A 24,939-nucleotide genomic window follows, 5' to 3' on the forward strand; every position below is an offset into this window, starting at 1 on the left:
AGAAAACAGAGGTGTTTTTTTACAAAGTGCCTACCTGTGGATTTTTTGGCTCTAGCTCAGCTGGCACCTGGGGAAACCTAGCAAACCAGCCCATTTTCGAAAACTAGACACCTAGGGGAATCCAAGATGGGGTGACTTGTGGGGCTCTGACCAGGTTCTGTTACCCAGACTCCTTTGCAAACCTCAAAATCTGACCAAAAAAACACTTTTTCCTCTCATTTCGGTGACAGAAAGTTCTGGAATCTGAGAGAAGCCACAAATTTCCTTCCACCCAGCACTCCCCAAGTCTCCCGATAAAAATGGTACCTCACTTGTGTGGGTAGGCCTAGCGCCCACGAAAGAAAATGCTTCAAAACACTCTCTGGACACATCAAAATGATCAAATACAAAACTACCTGTTTTTGCAGGGGGGCATATGCGTTTTTGGTCCTGGGCTCAGCAGCCTTCTAGGGAAACCTACCAAACCCAGACATTTCTGAAAACTAGACACCTGAGGGAGTCCAGTGAGGTGTGACTTGCGTAGATCCCCCAATGTTTTCTTACCCAGAATCCTCAGCAAACCTCAAATTTAGCTAAAAAAATCAAATTTTTCCCACATTTCTGTGTGGGATCACCGCACTGGGACACATTTTATACCACCCAATGTTCCCATCATTCTCCCGGTAAAAATGATACCTCATTTGTGTAGGTGGGCCAAGTGCTTGTGAAAGGGAAGACCCAAAAACATATCGATAATGTGGGGGAACAAAGGGGGTCCAAAAGGGCAGTTTGCAAAAAAACATTTTTAAAGTGACAAGTGCAGCAGAATTTTTATTGGTATAGATGAGACAATGCTGGGTGGTAGGAATTTTGTGGATTCCTGCAGATTCCGGAAGGTTCCATCACAAAAACATGGGAAAAATGTGTGATTTCCAGCAAAGTTGGAAGTTTGCAGGGGATTGTGGGTACAAAAATGGTGCGGGGTGCATGTGAAACACACCACCCTGGAATCACCCAGATGTTTAGTTTTCAGATGTGTCTAGGTCTTGTGGATTTTTCTACATGGCAGCGTCCCAAAGTCCATAAAGTGCAGCCCTCACCATTCCAAGTGGGATGATTTTGAGAGTAAGCCAAGTTCTCATGGCCCAAATGTAAAACTAAAACCCAAAATAATCAAATGTCTTCTTGCTTGCTGTGGGATAAGATGTTTTAGAGTGGGGGGGAGAGCTGAAAGACTGTTACCCCCTTCAGTTGAGGTGGGGGCGTAACCAGGCCCATACTGGTTGGTAGCCACCACCCCAATATATATATATATTTTTTTAATTCCCTGGCATCTAGTAGACTTTCTGCCTCCCCGGGGTGTAGATCAGGGGTAATTGCCCCATCTGCTGGTGGGCAGAACAACTTTGGCCCCATTTATTTGGGGTGGGGGGCCATACCCCCAGCCTCCTATTTTTGAAAAAAAAACTTCCCTGGCCTCTGGTGGCCTTTCTGCCCCCCCCTTGGGGGCAGATGGGCTTGCCAACAGTAATGTGCCCCCATGGGCAGCGACCCTTACCCAAGGGGCTGCCCCCCTAAAGAAAACACACGCATGCACACACACCGATTCCTGGTGCCTAAGTGGTTTCTGCCCCCACGGGGGCAAATTGACCTAACAAAAATTGGCCGATCTGCCCCCAGGGGGGCAGAAATGGCCTAAAATAAATTTTGCCCCCTGCCCCCCCAACACCCCTGGGGAGCGACCCTTGCCTACGGGGTTGCTCCCTTGTGTGACATTGGCGCAAAAACCAAAATCCCCGGTGCCTAGTGGTTTCTGCCCTTCTTGGGGGCAGATAGGCCTAATTAAAATAGGCTGATCTGCCCCCCATGGGGGCAGAAATGGGCTAAAATAAATTTGTCCCCCAGGGGAGCGACCCTTGCCTAATGGGTCGCTCCCCTTATGTGAAATTCACGGAAAAAAAAACTCCCTGGTGTCAAGTGGTTTCTGTCCCCCTTGGGGGCAGATTGGCCTCATAAAAATAGGCCCCAACGGGGGCAGAAATGGCCTAAATATGATTTGCCCCCTAGGGGAGCGACCCTTGCCTAAGGGGTCACTCCCCACCTCTAAAAAAAAACAACAAAAACAAAACAAACAAAAAAAAATCCCTGGTGCCTAGAGGTTTCTGCCCCCCGAGGGGGCAGATCGGCCTAATAATAGGCTGATCTGCCCCCAGGGGGGGGCAGAAAAAGCCTTTAAAAAAAATGCCCCCCTGGGAGCAACCCTTGCCCAAGGGGTCGCTCCCCTCATGCCAGTTTCCTTTTGTAAAAGAAATCCCTGGTGTCTAGTGGGCATTTCAAAAGCCGGATTGCTTTACAATCCGGCTTTTGAAATGCTCAGAGAGACTTCAAAGGGAAGGAAATTCTTTTCCTTCCCTTTGAAGCCTCTCCGGCCTCCTCCACGTGATAGGAAGATGAGTTTCCAGCGCGATGGGAGGAGGCCTCTGTGATTGTCAGCGCGCGATCGCTCGCTGACGTCACGGGGTGGGCGGGTCGGGGGTGGAAGGGGAAGGGCTTTCCCTTCCATCCCTGCCTTGGGGGGGGGGTGGAACCGAAGGTCTTCTCCACAGCCTTTCCCCTCTTTTTTGCTTTTTATGTGCCAAAAAAGTACCCTCTGACTTTTCTGAGTAACATAGATGTAAGGGGTTAAAAGACAAGAAGGAAAAAAGGGTGAACTAGTAAACAGAAGGGTGAATCGAGAGAGCTGTGAAGTAGAAGGATAAATGAAGTAGAGACAGAGATGAGGTGGAAAAACAGGTAAGTTAGGGGGAGATGTAACATAAATAGAAAAAGGAGGGATAACCCGAAAGCAAGACAGAAGTACTAGAGAAATATGTATCACAGAAATACCGGTAGAGAGACCCGTGAAGGTTTAGGATGCCACAGAGAAGAAGAGCAACGTAGATATAGGATGAAGGAAATGTGGAGAGGGAGACGTACACAGACAAGTGAGGTAGAGAAAGAGGTAAGAGAGAACGTATGTGAGTTGGCGAGACATAGAAGCAAAGCAGCAAAGGTAGAGAGGTCAGGTAGTCAGAGCCATAAAGAGATTTGAAAGGTGGAGAGAAAGAGGGGCAAAGGATAGAAAGAGAAATGAAATGCAGAGAAAAAAAGAGTAGAGAAACAGAGGTGAGGTTGGCCAAAGTGGTAGAGCGAGAGGGTGAGGTATAGAGAGAGACAGAGAGAAAGGTAGACCGAGGTGAAGTACAGAGCTAGAGAGGTAAAGAAAAGTGAGGTAGTGGGGTGATTAGAAATAGAGAATGCGGATTCACATGAAGATATTGGAAAGTGTGCAAGATAGAGAAGGTACTGATGGGTGGAGAAAGAGAAATACAGGTAGAGAAAGAGAGGTAGGGAGAAATGAGTACGGCAGCGAGGTGGGGGAAACATAGAAAGAGAGTGGAGGTGAGGTAGTGAATAGATGGTAATACCAAATGAGAGGGTAAATAGTATGACGGGATGAGCAGTGCGGGGTACAGAGACTAGGCAGTCTTGGGAGGGGTGGTAATCAGAGCATTACAGAGAATTCCGATCCCTCTACAAACTCCTGTTTGAACAGGTACCAGAGTTTACCCTGACCTCGTAATCAGGGCCTACAACAGTTTGTGACAAAACTTAGATTATTTGCTTCACAGGTAAATGCAGCCCTTTTTAGAATGTATCGTCTGTGATCATAACAAAGAGTTGAAAGCAATTGGGCAGAACTTCACTAAACAAAATGCAGCTCAGACTCCCTCCTCCACAAATCTGTGGGGAAATCAGTTTGAGAAAATGATCAATGAAAGTGAACAATGTTTGACATGAGGCAACAGTCACCACAGACGTCGTTCTGTCTCTCTGCACATTAAAATACCCACACTGTGTGGTTTTCACATTCATTTCCATCTCCTCATGCCGGCGGTGCTTTCGAAAAGTGCCCCGTCTTCCTTCATGCCACGTTGTATCCCAGTAGAAACTGGAAACTGTGTGCATCTTGAAATAATGAAGGCATGACAGGTTTGCAAATGGTCAGCTACAAGGTTGCAGCCTTGATAAACTGTTAATGCCGCAATGTAATCCTAACTCCAATTCAGGTTTGTGGTCTGTGGGCTGCCGATTAACATAGGCAAGGCTGTTTTCTGTGCATGTTCCGAATAGTGAAAGGAGAGATTTGGTCAACACAATCGTCCATTCTAACTTCCACTACATCTTTGCAAAGGTTTCAAAACATTGTTTATGCTGTTCTTTACTAAATTTGATTTGGACAGAGTATAAAGATAATGCAATGTAATATATCAAGGAGCTTAACTGGACAATTATTAAGCCTTGAAGTGATGTTCTTTATGAACAAAGAAGGAGACCAGACACCCTCCAACTGAAGTTAGTGTAAGTCAACTTTGAAATTCATAAATGATTGTTCCAGATCTATTTTAGCCATTTAAAATATATATGTTGATAAAGGACACACCAAACCCTAAAGGTTCAAGGGTGTCTTCACAAATCATAAAACAGTAATTAAACAAATATTTACTTTAAAAACAACAAGCCTGTTGCACAAAGGCGGATCCAATAAATAGTGACGTGTATCCATCCCATGACATGTATGTTCATGCAATTAACATATAAAACCTATCCACTTCAGGGAAATACTGGTTTTCATGTTGAGCTTTGTCGGACCTAACTTCCTCGCCATTATTTTCTCTCGGGGTGGGTGGCAAGCTCCGCTCTGCTGGCAGAACTAACAGAGTTTTTGGCACTCGTGGAGTTCACCGAAAAACTCTGCTAGCCCCACCAGTGAAGTAGAGCTCGTCGCCTGAGCACTGCAGCCCAGCCCATAACTGGGCTGCAGTGCGCAAGCAACAGATGCCGACAGAGCTGCTCGCTGGCAGCTCTTGAATAGATTCTGGGTGCAGAGGGCAGAGGGAGGCAGAGAGCCAGTCCGTGGCTCTGGCAGCGAGGACCCCCTGGGAGAACCCAGGTAAGTCCTTGTTTTTTCTTTAATGTGCACACTGGTGCACAAGAGTCCTGAAACAGCCCAGCCTGAAGTCAGACCGGGGCCATAGGCAGTGAAAGCTGCCATTTCAGGCCTCTTGTGCACCACCCTGCCCAGGCCTCACAAGAGACCTGAAACGGAAGCTTTCACTGCCTGTGGCCCTCTCATGAATGTGTCAGATCTTGGAAGTGCTAAGCAGGGTCAGGCCTGGCTAACCAGTGTTAAAATGCCTGGGCCTGACCCTTGTTAGCGCTTCTGAGATTGGGCGCATTCAGGAGAGGGTGCCACTCCGCGGTACACAGAACTCCACCCCTGCGGAATTCCACAAGGTGTTTTTTATTAAATCTGCAGAATTCTGTGGAGTGGAATTCTGTGAACTTCACCCAGGCCTAGTTTTCTCCCAACATTTTGCCTTCCAGGCTCGAGTTTCTGCTGACTTCATTTTTGCTGGTCTTAGGACTCTGCACACTTTACTCTTCTAATCAGTGCTAAAGTGCTTGTGCTCTCTCCTTTAAACATAGTAAAGTTGGCTTGTACCCAATTGGCCTATTTAATTTATTTGTAAGCCCTTAGTAAAGTGGCACTACATGTACCTAGGGCCTGTAAACTAAATGCTCCAAGTAGGTCCTCAGCACTTATTGTGCCACCCACTTCAGCAGCTCTGCCTGCAAACAAGTCTTAGGCCTGCCATTGCAGCCTGGGTGTGCAGTTTAAACTGCCATTTGACCTGGTAAGGTAAACCTCTTGCCGGGCCCAAACTTCCCTTCTTAATGCGTATAAGTCACTCCTAGTGTAGGCTGTACACTGTCCAGGTCCAGAGGGCAGGGTGCAGTGTATTTAAAAAGTGGACATCTACTTTTAAGTTTTACATATCCTGGAAGTGACAAACTATTAAATTTGTTTTTTACTATTGTGAGGCCTCCCCCTCCGATATGATAACATCGGGTTAACTTATTACATTTCATAAGTGATATCTTCCAATTGGGAGCAGGACGGAATATCAAGTCTGGTGTCTAAAAAACTGTAATTAAAAGCCCTCTTTAATAGTCAAGTCAGGTGTTTAATCACAATTCTGAAAATATCACTCTTAGAAAGTTAGCATTTTCTTGTCCTAACCATCTGGTGCCTGCAACCTGTTCCTGGGTCATATGACTAGGTGTAACTGGCAGTTGATCTTTGGGTAAGGCTCCCAGACAGTGAGCTAAAGGGAAGATAAGTGTTGGCGGAATGCACCACTAACAATGGTGGAGGATCTGTCACCTACCATACTTGCACATCAAAGTGGCTCTGCATGAGCACTCACACAAACGGTATGACACAGTTTTTGTGACCCTAGACATGCTGGGGACAGGACAGGGAAGAAGGGGATGCCTGACTCCTCAGGGGGTGAAAATCTCTAGAAGCTTCCTCTACTTCAAAGCAAGCACCAGGTTTAAAGATTGGGCCCTTAGACCCAACTCTTCAGTACACATCTGGACCTGGAGGAAAACTCAGATGAAGGACTGCTGTGCCACCTGCAAGAAGGACTGGCAGTCTGGTGCCCTGCTGCTCTGCTGTCTGGTGTGCTGCTGCCTCAGTGAAGAACTGGACCTACTTGAACACAGGACCATCAGAGTGACTCCAAGGGAATCCTGTTCAGTAGGACTAACTGGAATCATGTAGTCGGCCCATGCTCCATGACTGTCAGCCTGAACTTGTGATTTTGTCCCGTCCGGCACGATCAGATAACCACACTTGGTGCTTTCTGGTTTTTGTCACTATTTTCACTTAAATCTTTAAGACTGCATATCTCAAGTTCTACTGATTGGATTTGTGTTGTTTAGGTCTTAAGTCATTGATTACATTTTACTCTATTTTCTAAATTGGTGTGGGATCTTTCTTGTGTTGTGTTTCACTTTGTTACTGTTGAAGTGCTGCATAAATACCTTGTACACTGTCTCTAAGGGAAGCCTGGCTGATCTGTGCCGAACTATCACATGGTTGAGCACAGGTTATTTTAGGGTTTGTTTGTGACTTCACCCTAAAACGATTTGTGGTTGCTGCTTGAGTAGGGTTACACCCCCCTCAACCAGTAACATAATTTCTTATACACCTTGTTCAGCATCTGGCTGGGTTTAGTGTAATCAGTTGGTAGAAGAAAGGACATCCTTAATACTTTTCTTTTGGCTTGCTGATGCAAAATGTATGTGGAAGGTACTGCTCCTGTTCATTACAACCCCATCTTGGACTTTGTGGCCGGGAAGGAAAACAATTTGGTCCCTGAGAGTGGGGAAGGCACTTCATCTAAATAAGAAAGTAGCTAGGGGAAGACCATAGTTCTTTCAGATGGAGGAAGAGGGCAGCCAATTTGATCTTATCCCTTCTGGGATTTATTGTAGTATACTGATAGAGGAACTGCTGAAAAGGAAGTGATTGCACAGGATAGGATTGACACCTCACCGCCATTGTCTCAGACAATTTTTGGACCTGGGAAGTAAACATCTTTATGGGAGAAGTCTCTGGATGACTGATGGAAGAAAAAGAATCTTGACGCCAGCTGGCACCAGGGGACTGGAATGGCTCTGTAAGAGTCAAGTGATTGGCTTTATGTTTGTTGTCCTTGGAGCACAAAAAGCAGAAGAACTTCTATCTCTAACCAGGTCCATCTGACATGAGTGAAGTTCTGGACTCGTCCTACGACCTGTAGGAGTGTGCCAAGCACTCCCTCACTTTACTGACAGTAGACTATTGTCCCTGTTATACGTTTAGCATGTTGAATTGAGGTGGCAGTATACTGTGTTTTCTAAATCCAAAGATGTGACCAGATCTTTTTTGTCTGTGTCACTGAAGTTGAGATCTACTGGCCCACTCAGGTAAAGTTCCACTTTTATATATAAACCGAAATCCTAGTTCTAACATCCCAAGTGTATGTTGTGCATATTTTTTAATGTGGTCAGTGTGGTATACACATTGTGTTTATGAGTGAACCAAAGTCATGGAGGTCTGTGGGTTCCAATTTAAAACAGCCTGGCCTGTTCCTGTGCACAAGAAAGAGGCAAAGCTGTTTTCCTAAATAGTAGACGTGTTTTGTGGACCTTTGTGAGCTGGAGGGAGGAGACCAAGACACTAAATTTGAGACAGAGGAGACAAGTCTCCTCTAAAAATTCAATTAGGCTTTTGCTGAGAGGAGCTATTAATTAGTCTTCCTGAGAATGGTGGGGCTGAATGGTGGTACTGTAGTGTCTGTTTTTCAAAGTTAAAGGGATACCTTAGGTGAGGACAGCCTTTTGTCTCTGTTCAGTGTGGTGGTTAATGTCTTGTTTCAGAAAGCTCAAACCTCTTGGTGTCCCTGTTGTGGGCACTCCAGGCTAGAGATTGCCTTGCTGTGAGGACTATCATTCTACACAGAGGTCGTGAATAGGAAATAGCCTGGAGAAGAATGTTGAATGAAGAACCACCACAAACCAGTTCTGAAAGTGCAATCAAATAATCCACATATCCTGTCTGCTTTAACTATATAAACGTGGGAGCCACTAACCCATTTGTTATTCCACTTCCAAGTTCTCATTGACCAACCAAGTGAATGCATTGAAGAGTACTCGAAGGACTGTAGTGCAATCAGTGGTGGTGTATACCTGTGTGAGAGATTCCCAGGGTTGATGGGACACCTGAAGTCTTGCTTTGCCAGACAAAGCTGTTCTTCTGACTTGAAGCACCTTGAAGACAGCTTGCTTGCAGAGAAAGGGAAGGAGTCTGCCAACTATGCAGAAGTGGTGAATCTCCAGAGAGTGCCAGAAGCAGCAAGATACCGGTGCTGAGAGGGTCTACCAGGAAGGAAGACTGCAGCACGTAATCTGTGTACCCTTAGAAGTGATAGGCTCAGTCTCTTCAGAATCATGTCAGATTGGTAGTCATCCTCTCCCTGCTGTGCAACAAGAATTATGACCAGGGCAGCCTTTGCCATTAAACTGTGTTCAATGAGGCGTTCACTGCTGTGACCATGGACCGTGCCTGTAGTAGTAGCTGCATTCAAGAAGTGGCCCCATGGCTGCTATTGTGTCGCCATTACCCTTATCCACAGGGCAGTTCATCTGCTACACATCGCAGTACAACTGTGAATCAGGTTCAAAGCCTGATGTGGATCCTACCAATGTTCAGTACCTTTGTGTTGCTGAAAGACTTCTCTGGTGGGTACCGATGCCCAATCATGAAGTCCCCTCCCCAGATCGAGGGCTGACTCTGCAACCAACATATCTCCTTCCAGAAATTAGAGTGAGTGGAGACATGTATTGCCAGTTCATCTGCCGGCCGTGGATAGAACCCAAAGATCTGCACTGTGATGAGACTGTAAGGAGGGGACTATTTTGAACTGAAAACAGTAATTACTGAACAGAGTAGCCTACACCTGAACCTTGTACCTTAAGGGGCTTGGCCTAGACTAATTGCAGCAGGGACACGCTGGTAAAATAAAGAGGTGGGCAGTTACCTAAGGAAGTAGCCGAAGTGCCAGTGGATTTTTTTGTATCTACAAATATTACTTGTGGTATACTCTAGTGTATATTAAATTATTTCTCTTTTCTAACAAAAGCACTCTGTTGGACAATCATTTTCTGTGCCGCTGGGTGGCTGTTGAGTACTGAACTTGTGTACCCCCACACTACCTCCCTGAGAAGCCTGTTTCTGCTTGCCATTGCTACTTTTAAGAGTCAAGTGCTCATGGGGCTGTTCAGTTTGAAATAATAGGAAGGACACCAAAAGATTAGAGGCGAAGGACCCCAGCACACACGGCTGAGGGCCAGTAGCTCCTCCTTGTCCCGTAACTGCCCACTCGCACCCCAAACGGGGTATGACACCCTCACAGACAAGTGATTTGCTGAACCTTGTATTGGGACCTAGGTAATTTGACAGAGTGAGCCAACCCAGCAGATTGCATAGATTGTTTCTGGAATAAGTAGATCAATAACAATATATGTGAGTAAGCCTCAAATCCGATTGGAAGATTGGACAATAAGTTGCTACAGAGTTTGACCAGGAACAATTTATGTAATTTGTATGTACATAAAAATAGAAAAACCTTGATCATAGGCTTTGATGCTAAGTCATTTACATAGAACATATACTGCTGTTGAGTAAAACGCACAGTAATATTGTATCAGAAAGTGATGGCCTAAGTATTGTGTGGCAAAAATAATGTGTCCTAAAAGTGTTTAAAAACTGATCAAGTGGCGTTAATGATAGACATTCATACCCAGGGGGCTGATATTTTTGTAAAGGATATTTAAACTACAATATTTGTGTCAGACGATATTTTTGTTATCCCTCTTCTAAAAGCAATCCTATAGGAACCCTGATAAATGCTGCAGTACTCTGGTGTACAGTTTGGAATATCATAAGCAATATAATGGTGTTTGCGTAATCAAACTGTGTGCATTGTAGTCATTGTAGTGGTCGAGAGATATTGCTTATTTGGAATTCTTCGTTTCTAAGTTGAAAATGGTTTCATCTTTTTTTTAGGTAAATAAATAATGGAACACCAATATGTCTATCGTTTTTAATTATTGCCTTTACACAAAATAAAAACCAGGTATTCTTCTCACAGCTCGGGTGAGTAATTCGAAAGAAACGAGAAGCTAGAAATCAGTTGTTGTAAGGTATGCACCGAGCAGATCATCTACTGTAAAATAAATGTCACTATCTTCATTAATACAAAATGTTTATTTTTAGATACTTTTTAATGAAAATTAGGAGCAACAGAGTGCTCCACATTTCCAGTATAATTAAATCCCTACATTATTATGCTATTAGTTTCAAAACCATATTTCGAAGCTCTCTAAAGTCATAAACTTTAAATTATGTGTTCGTATAATCAGAAAAAGAACGAAAAATCAAATTCTCCAGATTTACCTGCGTGATAATTTTGTTAGAAAAGTAATATTTATTCTAAACCTAATTATACAACGTCTCTGCAAGACAGAAATCTCACCATCTGTTCATATGAAAATTTATTTGTAGAGTAAATTGGAAAAGCAACATCACACCTGCTAATAGTTTATAATCATTTACATATCACATACTGTTAACGACATAGAAAGCATGTTTATTACAATCCTCGCAGGGCAAATATACCGTCTCCTTTTAACATAAAACAAATATAGCCAAGCTGTTCTGGGTTGTTTAATACCGCATTATCTACTGCTGAGCCCTATTTCATTGTATATATTGAAAGCAAAGTTGAAAGCCCATGTGACGTATTTAAGTGCATGTGTGGCATATTAACACAGGTAATTGCCTTTAAATGTTGAAACTTTATACCTTTTTTACCGACACGTAGGTCCAAATCATAAGTTGAACCGTACTGGCGGGTTGTAAATGAACGGAGCCACCCTCCCAATAGGGAATAATTGTGCAGGCATGAAATTACCATGCAGTATTTGGCATGGGACTCCTTATTTTGCGGGGTTTAATCCACCTGCTCCAAGGAGGTATTGAATCAGTGTTTAGTTTGTAAAATGTTGAAAGAACCACCACAAACCAGATCTGAAAGTGCAAAAAAGAATCCACATATCCTGTCTGCTTTAACTACATTTGTGTTGTTTTGGTCTTGTTTAAATTACTAAACTCAACCCCAATTTTTCAACCTGATGTGGGATCGCTTTGGGTGGTGTTTTCACTGTTTTACTGTATGAAGTGTCGCACAAATGCTCTGCACATTGGCTCAAAGTTAAGCCTGACTGCTCTGTGTGAAGCTACCAGGGGGCTGAGCACAAGTTAATTTGGGATTTTCTTGTTCCTTACCCTCAGGAGCGGCTCCCGTGGCGTGGAAGGGGCGGGCTCAACCCCCTGGTAGTTATGGCACCTAGCAGACAGCCATTACTTGGGGCATTGTGTAAATTCTTTATTTAGTACTGAAACAGTAATGAAGTCACAAAGCAAAACAATAAACATCTAAGACTGAATTAGAAGAATCCAGTAAAATTACACCAAAATTAGAATAAGAGGAACTGAAGATATGCATTTTTAAAAGTCTATCTAGAAATAGGACCAAAAAGCACAAAGGGCCAATGATAGTCAAAGGCTGTGGTAGACTCGGATCAAGGTGCAATTTGATACTGACCGCAATGAAGCATGGATTGGATACACCAAGCATGGTCATCCTGGTCAAAGATTTGACCTTCTGACAAAGTCTTTAAGTTTGAATGTACCACACAAGTACCCTTCTAAATCTCACCTGGACCCCAAGGGAAGCACTTAGAGAATCACAGGGTGTCAGGTGGAGGCCGACAGTATGGTCTAGTCCTGGTCCTGTTGCCACTAGTCAGCTAGGTACTTCCAGGAAAAGGCCTCTGGTAGCATGTTGTATTCCTGTAGCTTCAGCAGGTGGTCAGCCTTATGACCCTTGGTAGTCAATTTCTTTCTCCTGGGTACAGGAAGGAGCATGTCTAATCCTGCCAGGTGTCTTTCAGGCCACAGACAGCAGGTCTAGTCCTTGTCTGATCATCCACAGATCTAGGAAGTGCTCTGAAGCAGATGCCTGGAAATGCCACATCTATGTCTGACACTAGCTCATGAGTGGGAATACCTTCTGGGAATGTCATAGTCACTAGGGTAGAAGCACCTGAGAGTAACCCTATCCACTTCAGGCATTTTCAATATGGCAAAAGTCTTTGGCCAATCTAAACTTGGGCTCTGATAGCCAGAGATGTGTGAGAGAAGGTAATTGTTAGATCTATTTACGTTAGGGTGGTCTTCTGCCAAACATTTTGTCTGCTTGCCTCCAATTCTGCAGAATTTTGCCTCCAATTTTGCTGGGTCCTAAGCTTGTTGGGCTTAAGACTCTGTGTACTTTACCACTGATAACCAGTGCTAAAGTGCTTGTGCTCACTCCCCTGGAAATTGTTTGATTGGTTGGTATATACCTAATTGGCATATTTACTTTACTTGTAAGTCCCTTGTAGAGCGGAATACCATATACCCAAGACCTGTAAATTAAATGTTACCAGTGGACCTACAGCACTTATTGTGCCACTGACTTAAGTAGCCCTTTAAACATGCCCCAGGCTAGCCACTGAAGCCTGAATGCAGTATCATACTGCCATGGCGACTTGGCATTCAAAGCCCCGTGCCAAGCCTACAAATCCCCTTTTATTACTTATAGGCCACCCCAAAAGTGGGCCCTAGGTAACCCATAGGACATGGTGCTATGTAATTAAAAGGTAGGACATGTACCTTTCAGTTTTACATGTCCTGCAAGTGAAAAACTCCCAAATTCGTTTTTCACTACTGTGGGGCTTACACTCCTCATATGCTAACATTGGGGATCCCTTATTACATTTAATATGCTACAATTCCGGATTGAGAGGAGGTAGACCTGTCATGTTTAGTCCCTATGGAATTGTAATAATGAATCCTCCTTAATGGTAAAGTCAGATTTATTGTTACAATTTTGGAAATGCCACTTTTAGAAAGTTAGGGCCAGATGTAGCAAGTCGGCAATTTGCGACTTGCAAATTGCGAGTCCCTGCGACTCGCAATTTGCAAGTCGCAAATTGCTATGCAGTACGGTGTCTCAGACACCGACTGCGACTCGCAATGGGGTCGCAATGACCCACCTCATGAATATTCATGAGGTGGGTCGCAAATTGCGGCCCCATTGCGAGTATAGGCACTCGCAAACATGGAGGCCTGCTGTCGTCAGCAGACCTCCATGTTTGCGACCTGCTTTTCAATAAACCAGTTTTTTTTTTTTTGAAGTGTAGCCCGTTTTCCTAAGAGGAAAACGAGCTGCACTTCAAAAAAAACGAAACCTTTAGTTTCGGTTTTTTTTCAGGGCAGGGAGTGGTCCCTTGGACCACTCCCTGCCCTGAAAAAACAATTTGGGGTCCAGTCACAAACTGGAAGGGGTCCCATGGGGACCCCTTCCAATTTGCGAGTGGGTTACCATCCACTTGAAGTGGATGGTAACTGCGAGTCCATTTGTGACCGCGTACGCGGTCGCAAATGGAATTGCATCCCACTGCGAGTCGCAAATAGGAAGGGAACACCCCTTCCTATTTGCGAGTCGGAAATGCATTTTGCGAGTCGGAGCCGACTCGCAAAATGCATTTCTGAATGGCAAAGTGGCTTTTGCGCCTCGCAAATGGCGATTTTCGCCGTTTGCGAGGCGCAAACACTTTGCTACATCTGGCCCTTAGTATTTTCCTGCTCTTAGCCCTGTGTGCCTGCAGTCTGTCTCTGATCACTTATCCGGGGTAGGAGACAGCTGGGCTTTGTGTATTCACCCTAGTCAGCCACACACAATGGGTGCTTATGTGTGACTTGATAAGCCTTGGTGGGCCATCCTAACAAGAGAGGAGGGAGGAGTTGGCCATAGCCTCATACTTACACCTGAATAGGCTGTGTCCTGTCCCCAGACAAAGGGCTACATACCCCCTGTCGTGAGTCAGGAGCCAGGGCGGGAAGGAGCGACCTCTGTGCACTTCAAAGACTTCATTGAAGTCTCCCTCACTTCAAAAGCACCACTAGGTATAAGAATTGTTCCTCAGATATTACCACTTCAGTACACTTCTGAACCTCTGGGTACCCTGCCAGGAGGAAGGACTGATGTGCTGCTACAGGGGCTGCCACTCTGCTAGATTGCTGTTTTGGATGAATTTCTGCTTGTCTGCACTGACCTTCTGTCTGCTGTCTGCTGACTTCCTTGCCTGGGTGAGAAGGACTGGACCTGCAACTCTCCAGTTAAGAACCCAGAGTGACTCCAAGGGCCAGCGGACTGGTCTACTGATCTGAAATCTCAGATACATAAAAGGTTTCCAACCAACCCAACACTGCAACTGGACTCTGCTAGTTGTGAGTCTGACCTGCCATCTGGTGTCACCCTAGTCCTGGACCATTGGACATAGATCTTCAGGTGTTGCTCCAGCATAACCACTGCAACTCCGCTGTTGCCGGAACAGAACCGGTGCATCTCTGCCATTGCATAGATAAAACCTGTGCATCACATTCAGAACCAGCACTGCTGTGTTTACCTCGGCACAATGTTCCTTCATCTCTGTCAACGACAGCCTCGACAACAACGCTAAACTCTGCATCGCAGCCACTGTGCTCATCGGAATCAACACATCGCCTCGACTTCAATGCAGCAGCACCAGCACCCGAACTCCGTCACATCTCAGCTCTTATGCATTGCCACAGCTGCCTGGGGAACTTCGACGTATCTCCTCAATGCGTGTGGGAAATCAATGCCACTCCTCAACGACGTTATTTGGAATCAGTGCAACACTCCTGCACTCAGATATAAGTTAATTTGGTTTTGGGGGGGGGCCCAACTGGGTCCATGTAGCCAGCGTGCGCTCCATCCCAGTCAGCCTCCACTTTTGACTTTGTTCCAGTGTGTCGTGGCGAAATAACCCCAGATGGAGCTTTTTGCTTCTAAGTGCTTTTCTACAGTTTACTCTTTAAAAATGAATACCTCAAGTTCTACTTATTAGATTTTTGTCATTTTGGTCTTGTTTTACTTATTAAATTAAGGACTATTTTTCTATCCAGATATGTGGTGTTTTCACTTTTTTACTGTTTGAAGTGTTGTACAAATACTTTAAACATTGTCTTTTAAGTTAAGCATGACTGCTCTGTGCCAAGCTACCAGAGGGTGTGTTTGTGACTTACCCTGACTAGGATTGTGACTTACCATAGGGTGTGTTTGTGACTTACCCTGACTAGTATTGTGGTTCCTGCTTGGTCAGTCATTGACATGTGGAGTTTTAGGTCTGGCTTCACAGTACAACTGTTATAGGACCTTTTAACCAACACTAATATGATTCCACAGTTCTTTGCTTCCACACAAATGCATATTCATTCCCAATCTACTTGTAATGTTTCACATTCCCATACAACATTCCTATTGGCATTTCCCTTACATTAACACAAACATTGCCTGTAGCAAGCACACATGTATGCAGTCTCAAGTACCTTGTAAAACACCTACAGAGCATGTCCATAAAAGTTCAAAACTGCCTTAAAATGATCTGATTCACTAATGGGGGGCACTTTGTTTGTGATGTCTGAGCCTATTTTCTCTCCCAGTCCGACTTTTGTGCTGAATGATGTGTTCAGACCAGCAAACCACACAGCTTCACATCCACTGCCAAAATCTGTTAGGTTTTGCAAATTCCCATAGACAAAATTGGAACTATGACACCAGCTGAAACAATGACAGCATAAACTGTTTCCTTGCTTACTTTTTCTAAACATTCCCTACTGTAAAAGGTGCAAGGAAAGCCCATATTAAGTGTGCAGCCTATGTGGTGGTTTTTGGTAAATAGGTTACCATTGCCATGTCCTCTGTGTGATTCACGGTCGTGATGGTGAACGTATGTTGCATGTAGCTGACTCACAGTCACATCTGTCCCTACCCAGATTGTGGGTCATGCTTGTTTGACAGTTTTTGTTCTTAGTTTTGGGGCACTGGTGCCCTGGTAAATATTTTCAGTTCAGCTTTGCATTAATCCGTGGGACTGAGACAGCTTTACTACATGTTCCTGTCAGTTTGCTTGATACGCTTAAATGTGGTGAGGTTGCCATCATTCTGCCTTTGAAGTCTCAGCATTGTTAATAACCTTTGGCAAAATGACTTTTCTCTGCCGACTAGGGAAGGATATCATTGCAAGAACAAGACTAGTTCATCCCCTTTCTATCTAATGGCTAGTGTTGTCCAACACTAAACTGATTTAACTCTGACTGGTCGTCCGTCATCTGTGTTGCCCACAAGGCTTCCTCTTTTTACACCGTGAGGTTATTATGTTTGTTCAACCACTCCATGCGGTGTTCTATGCACCCATATTTGGAAGGAAAGTAGATTAAGATTGTCATGCAGCTTCTAGGCACTGGCATACTTTTAATCCTTCAATTGTCTTATGTGAGATAGCGTGTAGTAAATCTATCCCCCAAGCATAAACTACACCAAAACAATGTTTTCACTAGGCTTCTCTAAATACAGATAAAAAGCCACCTCCCTGTGCTCTCATGCCAAGAGACTCTTGAGGTCTCGCGTCAAAATGGCAGCAGTCATTTTGACTGTCCTCTTTTAATAATGGCTTAGCCAACAGCAGTGGTCAGGCCATCACGTGAGACTATTTCCTACTGAGCATCACTTGGACCCCATAGCATGTGCTTTTGTTGGTGTGATATTGGACTATTTTAGTTCCCACTACTTCTGAATCTCTCATCATCTATACCGCCTTTAGATATGCAGAGGTAGCCTGTATGATAAGAAACTCACTTAAGAGGGTAATACATTTCCCAGAGAATGCCAGAATGACGTTCATAATCTTTCTCATCAATAAAAGGTCCATCGATACAAATTAGGATATGAAAGGGTCTAGATAGATAGGCAGTTCCATAGCACCTGGGGTCCTGTGCTCTGTTTTCTAGGAGGAGACTGTAGATGTATAACTTGACCAGGGAGACATAGACCACCCGTGTTGGTAGATTTGAAGAACACCAGGGCTAAGAAACCAGGTGAAATGTAAATTAAATTATTGTTTGTAGAAGTTCTTTGAAAAGCCATGGGAGGGGGATAGGTTTGGTGAGAGGAGAAGGAGGTTGTCAGGTTCTTCACAGCAGCATATTAATCGAGCTGCCTGAACATAATTTTATTATATGATCAAAATCTCAGTAAAAAATATTAGAACTTAAAAAGGTCTTATGTAGCAAATGGGCATTGCGCCTTCTGCAAACTAATACTCAATCTAAAGCGGGCTGTACCTACTACTCCTCAGATAAATGCTTAATGAATGTTCCCAATTACTTAGAGGCAGGAGCTTTCTTATCAGGCAGCAAAGCACAAGAAATATCTTCTGTAAAGGCATTTTTTAAAGGCTGATTTTGAGCACTTCAGGAAACATGTCAAACTCTCCAATCCCAATTATCTTTCCTTCATTACAATCTACCGTACTGAGCTTGTATACTCTGAGAGCTGAAATTAACATTAATAATTATTACATGTATTTCGTATTTTGCTTTAACATATAAAGGGCCTGATTCTGGCCTTGGCGGTCTTTTCGCAAGACCGCCGAGTTACCGCCGCGGCAAAGACCGCCGACCGCGGCGGTATGCTGCTGCGCGTATTCCGACCGCTGGGAGCGTTCCGCCGGAATACCGCCAGCAGCCACACTGGCGGTCGGCGGGAAAGTGGAGACTGGTCAACCTCCACCGCCACGCCAGCAGAACACCGCCCCCAGAATTACGACCCACATTTCTGTGTGGCGGTCTTCTGTTGGCGGTCTTCTGTTGGCGGTCACGTCCCTATGGCTCCCGTCGCCTCCCGGAGGACCAACGCACAAGGTAAGTTGATCGTCCGTGAGGGGAGGGGGTGGGGGGTGTTGTGTGATGTGTGCGTGCATGGGGGTGTGTAGAGGGGGTGTGTGAGTGCGTGCATGCGGGCGGGGGGTGCTGCTGTGCCTTTGGGCAATGTGTGTAGTTCGGCGGGTGCGCATGTCGGCATGTATGTGTGCGGGTATGTGCCCCAGTTGTGTATGTGTGTGTGTAGGGGGTGTGCATATGTGCATGTTGGGGGTGCGTGCATGTCGGGGTGCGTGTATGTGCATGTCGGGGTGGGGGGGCAGGGGGTTCGTACCACCTCTGGGGGGTGGCAGGGGGGTGGAGGGTGTGGGGGGAGGACTTGTGGGGGGCAGTGGGGGGTGGGGGAGACCCCTATCAGTGCCAGGGAAGGAATTCCCTGGCCCCGATAGTGCCTACCGCCATGGTTCGCATGGTGGTTCCCGACCGCCAAAAACCGCGGCGGTAAGCAGGGTCATGATACGGTTGGCGGTCTTGGGTCGACCGCCGGGCCGGAGTGTGCGAACTCCAGCCCGTCGGTCATGACCGCCGTGGCGGTCGGAGTGGGGAAGTGGCGGTCGATCGCGGCGGTGACCGCCGCGGTCAGAATGCCATTTTTTGGACCGCCGGTCTGTTCGCGGTCCAACCGCCGCCTCTCCGCCGACTGCCAAGGTAAGAATCAGGCCCAAAATGTGTTAATATTGAAATTAACGTGTGACACATAATGTGCCTTCTTTATTGGACACTATCCAGTGCAAGGCCTGCACATGCACTTTTAAAAATAATGTACTAATGCTGTATTGAGAATCCTGTTTGTTTATTCTGTCAAATTAATGACTGAATATTAAGTGTTTTTCTTATGTAATTGCTGGGCCTCTAGCAGAGCAAGGCCACAGCTAATGTTGAATGTCTGCAAATTTTCTAAAGTTGAAATGTTAGAATGATTTCATGTCTGCTGTATAACACATCCTATGTTTGAATCTCAAACTTGTTTAAAACTTGTGTTAATGAAATGTATTTATTTCGAGGAAACAAGGAAGCGTGTTTATCTGCAGAATGTTTCTACCTCACTGTAACTGTTTATTCGAAGCGCATTGGAAATGTGGTGAAAAAAAGGGCCTACTGATTATAGTCGGAAGGAACTGCAGGATGATACATTTAGTATAGTTTGGAGTTACGTAAATGTAGAACAAATCAACAAGCTGACAATTTTTTGTGTAAATTTCTTAGGGCCAGATGTAGCAAGGCATTAGCGCCTCGCAAACGGCGGAAAACGCCGTTTGCGAGGCGCTAATGCCCGCACGGGATGCAGATACACATTTTGCGAGTTGGAACCGACTCGCAAAATGTGTTTCCGACTCGCAAATTAGAAGGGGTGTTCCCTTCCTATTTGCGACTCGCACCGCGATGTAAGTTGATTTGCGACCGCGAAATCAACTCACAGTTACCATCCACTTGAAGTGGATGGTAACTCATTCGCAAACGGGAAGGGGGCCCCTTCCCCTTTGTGAATGATCACAAAATTATTTTTTCAGTACCACTGCCTACTCTGAAAAAGAAAAAAAACGTTTCGGTAATTTTTTCTATTTGCAGCTCGTTTTCCTTTAAGGAAAACGGGCTGCAGATAGAAAAAAAAAACTGCTTTATTTAAAAGCAGTCACTGACATGGTGGTCTGCTGTCTCCAGCAGGCCACCATCCCCGTGAGTGCCCAAACTCGCTATGGGGTCGCAAACTGCGACCCACCTCATAAATATTTATGAGGTGGGTCTTTGCGACCCCATAGCGAGTCGCAGAAGGTGTCTGAGACACCTTTCTGCATAGCAAATTGCGAGTTGCAAATTGCGAGTCGGAAGGACTCGCAATTTGCAATTCGCAATTTGCTTTCTACCTACATCTGGCCCTTAATGCATTGCCAATATCTATAGTTTTTGTAATTGGATGTTCTTTCTTCGCCTGATGCTTCTAACCAATGACAATGTGGAATGATTTTAATTTATCCACATGGCCCTTGGAACTTTAGGTCTTGGAGAGCTCTCAGTCTCATGGGTCACTCTTTGCCACTGCACAACTTCTCTGTGATTCTAGTCATCTTGACACTCTGTCACTTTGACTCTTGCCAGTTAGGCTACTGACATTCTAGTACCTTATTATTTTGAGTTATTTCCCATGCTCCATGCAATGATGCTGGTGCTTACTTTAGCGCTCAATGCTTAGAGCCTGTAGCGCTTTGTTGCCTGACTTAGATAATTAACTTGATGGTTTAGAGAACTTAGAGTCCAAATTCTGAACCGTCACCCCTTTCCCATGCTTTCCTATCCTGATGCTGAGGTCCCCCTGATGAAGCTGAAGATATACTGCTGACATTCCTTAGGGATAGGTAGCTATATGTGATCTGTGCATTGTTATTTGTCTTTTGTTTTCAAGGTACCAACTTCTACTGTTTAAATACTGCTGCTGTTCCGATAGCGCCATAGCTAGATGTTTTCTAAATTAGTGTTACTAAAACTTTTGCATGAAGCCCAACATGCTAATGCTAATCTGATGCTAGTGAGATGTTCCCTATATACCTATGATCTGATATCATCACCCCATTGTTGAATAAATGTATGTTATTTCTCTTGCTCAAATATTGCTGCTATTGATTAGTGTTTTCGCTATTGGAATTATTGTTCTCATTGCTTTGATTAAATTGAGATTCTTTAGGAGATTTGGTCAGCCTGTGATGTTTCTTTACTTGTGCCATTTGATGCTGAGACTAATTTCTGTGACCTTTGCATTGTTAACATAGGGAAATAACCATTTTAATTGATACTAAAAAGTGGGGCTATTTGTGGCAAAAAGAGTCATGGTGCGTTCTTTACTGACTCTCTAAAGACTTCTATTGTTTGATACTGTTGAGTCTTATAACTGCTCCTGGTATATACCTTAAAGGAGTCAAAAGGTTCATCGACCTTAGGGATGCGTCCACTTACTATTATTATAACAAAATAGATAAACCAAGGGCGTGCGCACAATACCCTTTCTAGAGTATTTAAAACTATAGAAAATAGGAGAACCATGGAATAGGATTTGGGGGAAAGGGCATGGCTCTGGTTGTGACCCTGTTCTCCTTCTGTCTAAGTCGATGCTTTCAGATGCTCAAGTAAGTTTGCAGGGAACATTTCCAAAAATTAGTTGCCACTCGGGATGGGCAACATTTTAATACACTAAGGGTTGTCCTCTTTAGCTCCTTATAATTGGAGAGCTTGTAGATTGTTGAGTTTTATTTTTTCTTCACACATACACATTCATGTACTTTCTTCCTTAGAGGTTAGTTGGAACCCATAACTTGCAAGCATTTTGCATACGAGTGCGCATCTCATGTACATTTGACTCTCGAAAGATTGGACAATCGTGAGAAAAAAACAACCTGAGGTCATTATACCTGTCAGAGATGCTGAATGTGGGGCCCTGGTGATAAAATGGATTCACAAAAATCCTGAATTTTACTCGAAAGGCCTCCCGCCTTAGAAATACACATGATGAAAGCAGTTCAACTTCACCCACACCCACTTGTTGTCACTTGTTGTCACTCTTGAAGATTCACCCTTCATGTCTTCAAGCATCTTTTACTATACCATTTGGACATTCAATACTTACATTTTAGCTTTCTGATTAGGGCCCAATGTTTTCACGGTTTATGAAATGGCAAAGACTGTAATGTGTGACCTTCGCCCTCCTTTGAAGTCGGAGGTTACAGTTTCTGCACGACTTCTACATTGTTCTTGGGTTAATTCTAGGTAAAATGTATGCAGTTTTGTTCGGTGTTTTTCAGCATATCGATAACACTCATGTATATTAATGTAAATAACGAAACGTCTTTTTCATAAATGGTGTACGAACTGAAAGTCAGCATATGGAAGAGGTCACGATGCAGGCTGGCACATTCGCATCACACTTCATCAGTTTCCCGGAAAAGCCCATTTGGCACACATTCACGTAAAACAGTGCTAAAGCAATATTCCCTACCGTCTGCGGTGCCGCATGAAAACTGTGAGTGCGCAGACGCAAGAGACACAAGTTGCTTATGCAGCAGATCCTAGCAAGGCTGTTTCTGCAACGTAAAGTGAAAATCACTTAATCCAACTTGAAACATCGTAGCCTTGTATGTGTGTAAGTATGTATGTAGTATTTGTATTTCACAAACCTAGGCAAAAGCCAGAGCATTGTAGAAGGTTTTGTTGTTGCAAGCCAGCAATTTATACATATCTCCCCTTTTGGATACAAATGTCACAGTGGCGTAGCCAGAGTGCCACGGGCCATAGTGCAAGCAATGAAATGTGCTCCGCTCCCTCCCGCAGTGTGAAAAACAGCGATAAGAAGGGTTCAACAGTGCTTAATTTGAGCTGGTTGTTTCCTGTGCAGTGCACCAGCACTTGTTTTTTAGAGCCGGCACTTAGGCCCATATTTATACTTTTTTAGCGACGCATTTGCACCGCTTTTTGACGCAAAAGCGGTGCAAACTAGCGCAAACGTACAAAATACAAGGCCCATATTTATACTGTTTTAGCGCCGCATTTGCATAATTTTTTGATGCAAAAGCGGCGCAAACGTACAAAATACACTTGTGGCAGGGAGTGTCTGTAAATGGATTAAAGAGGCCCGGTTTAAATGCAGCAGCCGCGTGTTTCAAAAGAGCGCTTTGGGCCCGGCACGTTTTTATTTACAAATTAACCACTGGGGTTCAGGGGGCCCTCAGGCGTCTGGGCCATGGTGTCACTGGCCTATAACACCACTAGGAGATGTTCCCCTGACTACAGCAACAGCTTCCCCTGAATCGGCTACTCATCCTCGTGTGCAAGAACTTCCTATTATCGGATTACACAGCTCACACATCTCATGGTTTACGCTAAACTGAGCCGTGCAAGCCGGGATCCATCCATGCACACCGCTCAGTTCCAAGAAAGCATTCCATTGTCTTGCCTCTGATACATTTCTCACGACTGTTTCTTGAAGACATCATTGTGCCCAGCTGTAACATTTGTTCCCGATGTACTAAGGGGCATATTTATACTCCGTTTGCGCCGAAATTGCGTCGTTTTTTTTGACGCAATTTCGACGCAAAACTAACGCCAACTAACGCCATATTTATACTATGGCGTTAGAGGCGAATAGCGCCAAAGTTCCCGGAATGTGCGTCATTTTTTAGCGTGAACCCCTTCCTTGCGTTAATGATATGCAAGGGAGGCGTTCCCGTCTAAAAAATGACTCCCAGGCCTTTACGTGGTATTTATACTCCCGGGCAAAAGAGACGCCCGGGAGTTGGCGTGGCTAAAAACGGCGCATTTGCGCCACTTTTTAACGCCTGCTCAGGGCAGGCGTTAAGGGGCCTGTGGGCTCAAAATGAGCCCACAGGTGCCCTCCCATGCCCCCAGGGACCCCCCCTGCCACCCTTGCCCACCCCAGGAGGACCCCCAAGGATGGAGGGACCCACCCCAGGGACATTCAGGTAAGTTCAGGTAAGTATAATTTTTTATTTTTTATATTTTTTTTTGGTGGCATAGGGGGGCCTTATTTGTGCCCCCCTACATGCCACTATGCCCAATGACCATGCCCAGGGGACAGAAGTCCCCTGGGCATGGCCATTGGGCAAGGGGGCATGACTCCTATCTTTACAATGATAGGAGTCATGTTGATGGGGGATGGGCGTCGTTAAAAAATGGCGCAAGTCGGGTTAAGACGATTTTTTCGACGTAACCTGACTTGCCCCATTTTAAGACGCCCATGCGCCATTTTCCCCCTACGCCGGCGCTGTCTGGTCTACGTGGTTTTTTCCCACGCAAACCAGGCAGCGCCGGTCTGATTGCGCCGTCTAACGCCATTCCATAAATACGGCGCCCGCTTGGCGCTTCAGAATGGCGTTAGACGGCGCAAAACTTTTTGACGCTAAACTGCGTTAGCGCAGTTTAGCGTCAAAAAGTATAAATATGGGCCTAAGTGCCTCACAAGTTCTACAAGATTTCAAAAGCGATTGTGAATATTGTGTCTCTGATATGCATCCAGGCGCTCGACATGCATACCAAAGGCAAGTTAAATTTATAAATGTTCTCATTCAAATGACTACATTTCGAAGGAGTTTTGAGGAATATTTAAACTTGAAAAACTTCAGTCCTCTAGTTCATGCTTGGGATGTATCTTTTTCACATCGATCATCAAGCGTCATCTAAGATTTGAATGATATCCGAGCAGACAACGAGCTGACGATTTGCATTTGCAAGTCATTCATCTGAAACTCGATTAACGTTCATCAGATATCGTGCTTGCCAATGGCTACAGATAAAGACAGAACCCGAGAACATTTTTTATTCATTAAAATATTAAAATAGCCAAATTAATAGAAAAAATAGCAAAATAAAAATTGCGTATAAAGCGAGCCGTGTTTCAAAAGCGCTCCTAAGTGACTAAAAAAATAAAAGTCCTCATTTAATGTCAAAATGGAGAAAATATATTCATATATTCACTCGATCATCTATATGCCGACTGTATTAATAACTATTATGAAACATTAATAGTTGTGAAGCATAATCGATCATCAATGGTATGGACCAATTAAAACACGTGGGTCATTAAATCGTTGAAGAAAAATTTGCAGTTGGCA

The sequence above is a fragment of the Pleurodeles waltl genome, chromosome 1_1 (assembly GCF_031143425.1).
Source record: "Pleurodeles waltl isolate 20211129_DDA chromosome 1_1, aPleWal1.hap1.20221129, whole genome shotgun sequence".
In the NCBI taxonomy this organism is placed as follows: Eukaryota; Metazoa; Chordata; class Amphibia; order Caudata; family Salamandridae; genus Pleurodeles; species Pleurodeles waltl.